Genomic DNA, 10,793 nt, shown 5'->3' on the forward strand with positions numbered 1-10,793 from the left:
TTATTTTCCATCAATTTTGAAACATAGCTTTGCAGGATAGATCAATCTGAATTGGAAGTTGTTTTCTTTAAGAGTTTGAAACACTTCACTCCAAACTCTTCTTGACGTGATGGTTTGTTTTGAGAAGTCTACCATGATTCTGACAGGTTTTCCTTTACAGGTGATCTGTTTCTTTTATCGGATAGCTTTTAATATTCTGTTCTTGGGCTGCGTTTCTGGGCTCTTGATTATTGTATGGTTCAGTGTAGATTTACTGTGGTTATGCTTAGTTGGATTTCTATAGGCCTCACTTATCTGCATAGCAGATCCATTTCCCATGTTTGGGATGTTTTCTTCTATTAGTTCTGTAAATAGCCTTTTAAATTCATTTGTGTTGACTGTGCTTCTTCACTAATGCATCTCACTCTTAAGTAATGCTTCTTTGCATTCTCTCCTATCCATTGAATTGTTACTTCCTAAATATACTGTTTTTTAAAATTTATTTAAAGAAAGACTAAACAAAACATAAAATAGGTAGAAATAATACATGCATTCAGAGAAAAAATAAACAGTAAGAAATCACTAGGTGATGCTTACATGTTGTTGTTTTACAAATACTTGTTCAAGGTACAAGCTTGGAACATGTAAATTGGGAATTCAAATAGCAAGCCTGCAAGCAGTTCTGTTCAACTGTCCAACAAAAACTTAGTAACATGGTTGTCAATCCTATATACTTAAATATACATGCAGTTATCCATATCTTCATTTTTGTTTAGATTAAACAAACTAAAGCAGGTTAAAATCATTCTAAACAAAGAATAATAATATTGCTGGATTTCACATCATGACACTCTGTGATCAGCACTGGGAACTTCAGTGTCTTTTTTAAAATTTAATTTAAAGAAAGACTAAACAAAACAGAAAATGGGTAGAAATAATATATAATTTCAAAGAAAAAATAAACAGTAAGAAATCACTAGTTGATGATTCTAGATTGTCTTTTCATAAACAGTTATTCAAGATACTAAATTGGAGCATATAAAGTGGGGATTCAGTCAGTGAGATTGCAACCAGTTCTGTTCAACTATCCAACAAAACCTTAGAAATATGGTTATCAATCCTATACACTTAAATATACATTCAGGTATCCATAACTTCAATTATGTTGAGATTGAGTAAACTCAAGCAGGCTAATATCACTCTGAACAAAGAATAATACTATTTCTGGGTTTCACGTTATGGCACTACAGGATCAGCACTGTGTATTTTAGTGTCTCTTTTTCTTCAAAGTAGCTGTTCATTTCATCATGTGTCATAACATCAGTTCTCATAAACTGGTTATAGATTCTACACGTGTGTGAGTTTTAACATGTATTTTTATCTTTTCTATATTAGAGGCAGAAACAAAAAAAAGCAAGGCAAAGCAAAACATATACCTATAAATACATGAAACAAAATAAACATACAAGGCTGTTGTACAGAGTTCTACCATGGTTCCTGTGTTCTCTCTTGTTATCTCCAATAGAATTGGCCATATCATCAGACATAGTATAATTGAATATATCAGTACATAACAGTATTAATAAAAACACCACTTTTATATAATATAGAACTTCAAAAAACCAGCAGTTATCAAACCAGCATGTGTATCATAGTCTTGTCATCTTCAGTGTAGTTGCCTATACTCTCAGACTCAATACTATCAAGCATATCAGTTTTGAATAAAATCTTCTCTGCCTCATGCCTTCTGCCTTCTGTTAAGCTCTTTTTTTGCCATCAGTTGTCTGCTTATCTTCTTCATTCTATTTTCTGCTCCATTCATTGAGGCCTCTCTGCCACTGTTCCTGGAATCCTAGTGCTTTTCTCTCTCTGTAGAATGTCCTGCAGTATTCTCTGTAGAGGTGGATTGGTGGTTGTGAATTTCCCAAGTTCCTCTTTGTCTTGAAGGCATCTTGTTTCTCCATTAATTTCTAGAGATAGGTTAGCAGGTTATATCAATCTGGGCTGGAGGTTATTTCTTTCGGGGCTTGGAATATATCACTCCAGGCTCTTATTGACTTGATGCTTTGTGTGGAGAAGTCTGCCATGATTCTGATGGGCCTTCCTTGTAGATTATCTGTTTCTTGTCTCCAAAAGCTTTCAATATTCTGTTCTTAGGATCTTGGTCATTATATGCCTGGGTGTAGCTCTGTTTTGGTTGTAGGTGGCTGGAGTTCTGTATGCCTCATAAATTGGAATATCATTTCCTTTTCCTATGTTTGGGAAGTTTTCCTCAATTATTTCTGTGAATAATCTTTGTAGTTCCTTTGTACCCCAACACATTCTTTATTCTCAAGTTATAGATTCTTTTGTCATCTTCTAGGCTTTGTATTGTTACTGCTTGTTTCCTTGTTATTTGTAAAAAGCTTTCCCTTTCATAATCGTACATTGAAAATTGTCCTCAAGTTTGGATAATCTATCCTCAGTTTCTTTCAAGCTGATTTTCCATCTTTCCATAGCGTTTTTAATTTCCTCATGATCTCTTTGAATCTGCTTCATGTATTCTATATTTTTTTATGTTCTTCATCAAATAGTTCTCTCCCTTGTTTGAGTTCCTCCCTTTTTCCCTCTGTCTGCTTGAGGGGTGCTCAGTACCTCTTTTATTAATCTTCTTATATCTTGCATTGTTTGGCTAAATATTTCAATTTGAGCTCATCTATGAGGTCCTGAATATATCGCTTTATGTTCACTGGCACTGTTTCTGATGTTGCGTGTTTGCTGTTCTCATTCTCCTTTGTATTTACCTGTGCTGGGTCAATGTTCTCAGTGTTGGGACCCGGGGACTTTTTGTTGTTGCTTCCTCTTCCCATGTTTTTGCTTTTTCCAGGAGGCCTCAGTTTCTTTCTTTGTTGGTTACAATTCTTCTGAAGCACTCAGGCTAGGTGACCCTTCATACTGCACTGTGTGCTAGAGAGTTGTAGACAGAGGCAGCGTATGCTGGCCTCTCCACTCTGAATCAGTCAAGCTGCTGTGGCCTGCACTGTATTACTTTGTGCTGCCTGCCTTCCGGATTGGTGGTGATGGAGGCTGTGGCAGCAGCACGGGCAGTGGTGGGGGCAGCCCATGGTTGCCGAGTCACTCTCCTCCTGCAGCCTCTGGCGGGCCCTAAGCAACAGGTGTCGCCAATGGCCTGGATGTGCTGGAGACAGCTGTTGGAGCACAGCGGCGTGGGGATCAGTCAAGCTGCTGTGGTGTGCACTGTATTTCTTTGCCCCATCTCCCCTCTAGGTCAGTCAAGCTCTGTCGCCTGCACTATCTGTCAAACTTCTGAGGTTTTACTGGGTTAGTGCGGTTAGTGTGCGCCACAGCTGTACCGTGTTTATTTTGCATAACCTATTGGGTCTCAGCCATGTCATGTGACCCAGCCTAACTCACTCCACCAATCCCATTTTTGAAGGGAACAATTGTCTGAAGTCACTGATGCCCCTTGTACTTGTCAGTCCTGCCCAGTCCCAGAATGTCATCTGCCAGAGCCCCCCTGTTTATGGAATGGCTTCACTCCCATCACCACAGGACGATGTAGGCATCCTGCCAACTCAGCTCTCCTTTTGGCTCGCTGACCCCCAAACTCAATGTTGAAGCCACGGGACCTCGGATGACTCAGCAAGTCGTGGTCAGACCTGGGCAAGTCACAGCAGGACCTCGAATGGTGGGCAAGTCTCCTTCATTTCTTCTTGGGATGAGAGAATTCATCTCCCTCTGTTTGGGGCTCCTCACTCTGTACTATTCTGAATTCTAAGTTGACTATCTCAGGGGGCCGCTGTAACCAGTTGTTATCTATCCGCCGTCTTTGTCCTTCCTTTATCTGCCATGTATTTTTTAAGTCTGAGCAAATGGATACATCATTTCACACAGAAATAAGAAGAAAATATCCAAATGGAGAGGCAAACAAGGGAGGGGAAGGAGGAAAATGAAATATACATATATTTTAAGAGAGCTTTCCTTTCACAATCACCAGCAGCAATTCTATCTTCAAGGTTTGAAAGTCTATCTTCTGTCTTTTTAAGAGGATTTGCCAGCTTTTGATTGAATTTTTAATTTCCTGGATCTCTCTTTGAATCTGTTTCAGGCACTGTAGTTCATTTCTATATGCTTTCAAGGTTTCCTTTAGTTTCTTATGCTCCTATTTTTAGTCTATGTCTTCTTTAGACACCCTGAGCAATTCTTTCATGATTTTTGTGATTTCTTCTTTTACCTGAGACATTATTTATGATTTGACTGCTTTTGTAATCTCATGAAGTTGTTTCCTTACTTCAGTTGCTATCTTCTCAGAGATTTCAGGTGTGTGACTTCCATCTTGTTCCATGACTGTAGCCAGACTTGTTTTGTGTTGGCTAGAGGTCTGAGATTGCCTTTTGCTCCTTCATCTTGACATTCTGATAGGTTCTTCTCAACAAGCTGATTGTGGAGTCCCTGGCACTTCTCACTTTGGCTTCCCCTATACAGTGTAGGGGGACAGGACAGGCACCTGGTTTCCTCGAACCCCAGATTTACAGGGAGGTAGTAGGGTGTGAAGCAGGCTTCTATAGATCTGTGCAGCTATACCGGGGCTTCCCTGGTGATCAGTAGTGTATGGAGGTAGGGCTCTTTCTCTCAGCCTGTGTGTCTGTATTTGGACTCCCACAATGGTGGCAGACACACAGGGGTGTGTTTAACTGGTTCTGCTAGTGGGTGATGGCTGCCTGAGGGAACCAAGGGCCTCCAATGTTGGCCTACAGGTGCACAGGGCTTACCTGGCTGTGTGCCCCTGCTCCTGCTGGCTCCTTGCAGGAAGGAGCCTTCTGGTGGCAGCTCCCTACAGGTGGAGGTGGATCTGCTGGTTCTCTCTGCTGGCACTGGCCACCTGCAGGACATGGCCTTCTGGTGGCAGCACCTGGCAGGCAGAGGTAGACCTGTCTGTCTCTCTCTGCCTGTGCTGGACACCTGTAGGAAAGGGTCTTCAGGTGGCAGCAACAGGCAGGTACAGGTTGATCTGTTTGTCACTTTCTGCTCATGCTGAGCATGCATAGGAAAGGGCCTTCTGGTGGTGGTGCCTGGCAGGCAGAGGCAGATCTGTCTGGCTCTCTCTGCCTGTGCTGAGCACCAGTACAAAAGGGCCTTATGGTGGTGGCACCCAGCAGGCAGAAGTGGGCCTCCTTGCTCTCTCTGCCTGCACTGGCTGTGCATAGGAAAGGGCCTTCCGGTGGCAGTGCCCAGCAGGCAGAGGGGGATCTGTGTGGTTCTGCCCTGGATATCTCTTTGAATATGTTTCATGTATTCTAAACCTTTTTTATGTTGTTCATTCAAGACTTATTTCACTTTTCTATGTTCTTCTACATTTTTTTTATCTATGACATTTTAGAGATGCTTAGTAGTTCTTTTACTATGTTTTGGATTTCTTCTTTTACCTGAGATAGTATTTCTGTTCTAATTTCTTTTATAGCCTCAGTTTCCATGACTTCAGAAATTTCATTTGTGCAGCTCCCCATCTCTTCCACATTTACATCTCTTGGATCAGGTTGGCCTGGGTTGAAAGCCAGAGTTTGTCTTTTGCTTCTTTATCTTGATATATTCCTGGATTCTTCTGGACAAGCGGGTACTAGGATCCCATGCACTTCTCCCATTGGCTGCAATTTCTCTGAAGTGAGACTGGGTGGTTCTTCTGGCCAGTGATGGCTATGGGAATCTGATGGTGGCCATTGGGAACACGGGTGCAGGTCTGTATACTGTGTTTTCCAGCATGCGTTGGCTCACTGATGGCTGCCTAAGCGGCCATGGGGACAGGGCTGGCTGCTGCCTCCAGACCGAGCCACTGGCAGGGAACCTCAGGGATGGCTGCTGGAGTGTTTGTGGGATTAGGGCCATGTCTGAGAAATTTCCAGAGTTCTGCTCTCAGCTAAGAGCTGCTGGAGGGAGCCAGCAGCTTGTCTGACCCAACTCCAAAATCGCTCCCATAGAATCCCTCTCTCTCAAGGGAGGACTGAGCCCTCTGCACTCACTGCCAGTCAGTGCAGTCCTCCATTCCTGCCACTCCCCTCCAGTGCTACATCACTTTGCAGAGGCCTTTAGGGTCTCTAGCCACCGTTGTCACTATGACTGTTCATCCCCTGGTTCCGAAAGCTCCTCTGACACAGTGGGTCCAGCTCCAGGCCACAATGGCACCACCAGCTACTGCTTTCTTCATCATTTAAGTTTTTCTTTTTCACTCTCTTGGTGGGTTTCTGTCCTCACATTAGATTCTTCCTGTGTCCAGGGTGCCCACTTCTTTCCTTGTTGTCTTCCCCATGATGCTGTATTGCAGCCTTCACTGTTTCTCTCAGAGAGGCTGTTTACTCTGCTGCTTACTGTTCTGCCATCTTCCTGGAAGCTCCAATGCAAGGTACATTCTGAGATATTAAAGGAGAGAACTTTCCCTATGGTGAAATATGGTAATATTTGTTTAAATTTTGCAGAATTTTTGGCCTGCAAGGGTATTTTGTGTTCATGTAGAAAAAAAAAAAGAATAAGTTGTCACTCTTGTGCAACAAAAAGAAAGTAAGAAAAGAAAAAGAAAATGCAGGAGTCAATGCAAATGGCCTTCTAAAAATTTGCATAAGTAATAGCAGAAAATTTCCCAAGCATGGGAAAAGAATCTGATATACAGGTAACTGAGGCATATAGAACTGCAGACAGCTATAACCAAAATAAACTCATACCTAGACATATAATAATCAAGATTCTAGAAATTAAGCATAAAAAGAAAATACTAAAAGCTGTTAGGGAAAACAAAACATCTCATCTATCAAAAAAGCCCATTAGGATCATGGTTGACTTCTTAACACAAATCCTCAACTGAAAATGAGCTTGGAGTGAAGTATTTTAATCCTTGAGAGAAAACAACTTTAACCCCAGACTGCAGTATCCTGTAAAACGTTCTTTCAAATGTAATGAAAGAATAAGATACTTCCATGACAAAGAACAAATGAAGAAATTTGTATTCACCAACCCAACCCTAGAACGAGTACTGAACGACTTACTAGATAGAGTTAAAAATGTCAACAATTTCCAGAAAGTCAACTGAAAAAGTCCACCAGGCAAGGCAAACAATTAAACAAGAGGGGAAAGCAGGGAACCAACCACAGGATAATAACTTGACATAGTTAAGCCAATACCCCCCAGTTATAACCATCAACGTAAATGGCCTGAATTCACCAGTGGAAAAAATAGATTGGAAGAATGGATTGACTAACAGGATCCAGCAGTATGCTGTATACAAGAAACAAATCTGACTCAACAAGAAACTCATGGACTAAAAAATCAAAGGACAAAATGTATTCCATGCAATGGGAATCCAGAAAAGAGCAGAGGTAGCTTTCCTGTTTGCAAATAATGTGAACTCAAACCAGAAAAAATAAAGAAATAAAGAAGCTCACTACATACTTGTTAGGGGGAAAATTTAAGAGGAAGAGATAACAGTCATAAATATATTTGCACCAAATGCAGGAATACCCAACCATATAAGACAAACAGTAATAGACATGAAAAATCAAATATGCAATAACACAATTGTAATAGGGGAACTTAACATCCCATTGTCATAAAGAGATAGATCAACTAGACCAAAATCAACAAAGAAATAGCAGAATTGAATCAAACCTGTGAACAAAAGGACTTACTAGATGTTTACAGAGTGTGCCACCCAATGACATCAGAATATACAATCTTCTCAGCTGCACAAGGGACATTCCCTAAAATAGACCACAAATTAGTTCCCAGAACATACTTCATTAAATGCAAAGGGATTGAAATTATCCGATCCACACTATCTGACCATAGTGCACTGAAATTGGAGACTGATGGCAAAAAGAAACTTCAAAACCTACATAAAAGCATGGAAATTAAATAACACCCTCCTGAACAACAAATGGGACACAGATGAAATTAAAGAAGCAATTAAACAATGTCAACAAACAAATGAAAATGCACATACAACATATTGCAGCCGGTGTGACACAATGAAAGTGATCTTAATGAGGGAAATATATAGCAATGCATTTTCACATCAGGAAAACAGAATGAGAACATATAAACAACCTAATACTACAGTCCAAGCTTGTAGAAAAAGAAGAGCAAGTCAAGACCAATGTCCAAAGATGGGTAGAAATTATAAAGAACAGAGCAAAAATTAACTTGTTTGAGACTAAGAAAATCCAACAAAGAATTAATGAATTGAAAAGTAGGTTCTTTGTAAGAATAAACAAAATTAAGAAACTCCCTAGCAAAACTTATCAAGAAAAGAAAGCAAAATCTCAAGTTCATGCAATGAGGAATGCAAAGGGTGAAATTACTACAGATCTTGTGGAAATTGAGAAGATCATCAACATATACTTTGAAAATCTTTACTCTCATAGGCTGGAAAACATAGAAAATGTACAGATTCTTAGAAATGTAAGAATTATCAAAGCTGAATCAAGAAAATATGAAAATTTTTGAATAAACCAGTATCAGTTACTGAAACTGAAACCTTAAAAGCTTACCAACAAAGAAAAGCCGAGGGCCTGATGGATTCATCACTGAATTGTGCAAGTGATTTAGAAAAGATTCAACACCAACACACTTCAAACTCTTTGGTGAAGTTGAAAGGGAAGTGATTCTTTCTCACTTATGGCTAAAAGCAAGTATCACTCTGATACCAAAACCAGAGAAAGACCCAACCAAAAAAGGAGAACTGTAGACAAATCTCCCTAACAAACATTGATGATAGATATTCTCAGTAAAATACTGAAGAACAGAATGCAGCAAATCATCAAGAAGATTATACACCATGACCAAGTGTGATTTATCCCAGGAATGCAGGGATGGTTCAACACACAAAAATCAATAAATGTAGTACATCATGTCAACAGAGCCAAAGACAAAATTCACATGATCTTCTCAATACATGAAGAAAAAACGTTTGTTACAGTCCAACACACATTCATGAATGGAAAAAAAAAACCTACAGAAAATCAGATTAGATGGTCTCTATCTCAATCTGACAAATGCCAATATGACAAAACAAAAGGCAACATTATACTGAATGGGAAAAAATTGAAATCATTCAGTGAAAAGACAGAAACAAGACAAGGATGTTCCTCATCACCACTCCTATTCAATATAGTTCCAGAAACATTTGCAAAAGCAGTCAGGCAAGACAAAGAAATAAAAAGAATAAGGATAAGGAACAAAGAAGCTAAATTATCATTATTTAAAGATGGCATGATACTGAACATGGAAGACCCCAAAAACTCCATGAAATAAGCCTACTTGTCAGCATACCTAGATACAAATTCAACACTGAAAAATCAATAGCATTCCAGTACATAAACGACAAACTCACAGAGAGAGAAATCACCGAAATCAGACTTTTCAAAATAACACCCAAAACAATGAAATACTAGGAATCAATCTAACGAAGGTAAATGGAAAAGACCTATGCACTGAAAACTATAGTACAATAAAAAATAGATTGAAGAAGATCTGATAAGATGGAAAGATATTCCTTGCTCTTGGATTGGAAGAACCAATATAGTGAAAATGGCCTTACTCCCAAAACTGTTGTACAGATTTAATGCAATCCCAGTCAAAATACCACTAGCATACTTCACAGATCCAGACAAAACAGTCCTAAAATTCATTTGGAAAGAAAACAGACTCAGAATATCAAAAGCAATCCTGGGAAACAAAGGCAAGGCAGGAGTCATCAGAATTCCTGACTTGAAATTACTTTACAAAGCTATATGACACAATCAGTATGGTACTGGCATAAACACAGACCTGGGCATCAGTGGAACACATTAGAAGATGCAGACACAGCTAAAGATACTCAGCCACCTTATCTTCCACAAAGGGGCCAAACTTGTTCATTAGAAGAAAAATACCCTCTTTAACAAATGTTGCTGGAAAAGTTGGCCATCCACATGCCAAAGACTAACACTGGACACATGTCTACCACCATGCATTAAACTGAAGTCAAAATGGATCAGAAATCTATTTTTTAAAATAAAAAACTAAGTCCGCAGGAAGATAAGGCAGGTAAAATTTTTGAAAACATAGAGGTAGGCAAACAGTTCATGACAAAATGCACACTGCACTGGAAGAGTTTCAAAGAATCAATAACTGGGATTTCATCTGATTTAAAAGTTTTTGCACTTCCAAAGAAATCACCCGCAGAGTGAAAGGAAAACTTACAGCATGAGAAAAATTTTAGCCAACTGTCCCTCAAACAAAAGACTTATGTCTAGAACACATAAAGAGCTGAAAAACATCAGGCCTCCCAAATTCAAAGATCCAATCCAAAAATGGGAATTTGAGATGAACACCTATTTCTCAGATTAAGAAATACAAATGGCAAATAAATCCACTGGGAAATGTTCATCATCACTGTTCATTCAAGAAATGCAAATTTAAACAACAATGGGATTTCATCTCACTCCAGAAAGAAGGGCAGCCATCAAGAAGTCAACCAATAACAAATGTTGGAAGTGTTGTGGGTCAAAAGGAACACATCTCCACTGTTGGTGGGAGTGTAAACTTGCAAATGTGGAAATCAGTGTGGAGGTTCCTCAGAAAACTAGGATTGGAGGTTGCATTCAGTCCAGCTCCAGGTTTGTGGTAGAGAACACAAATGTTTTCAAGTATTATCACTGAAGTATGTTACAACTCGACAATGTGTGCAATGCATCAGTGAAGACAATGAGGGTTCTTTTTCAAGGGTTAAAAACAAAACAAGTTTGAAGATAAAAGTGAAGTAGGGTTACCAGAGACAGATGAGGACC

The sequence above is a fragment of the Cavia porcellus genome, unplaced genomic scaffold, assembly GCF_034190915.1.
Source record: "Cavia porcellus strain 051 isolate PalLab524CR breed Dunkin Hartley unplaced genomic scaffold, mCavPor4.1 scaffold_3, whole genome shotgun sequence".
NCBI lineage: Eukaryota > Metazoa > Chordata > Mammalia > Rodentia > Caviidae > Cavia > Cavia porcellus.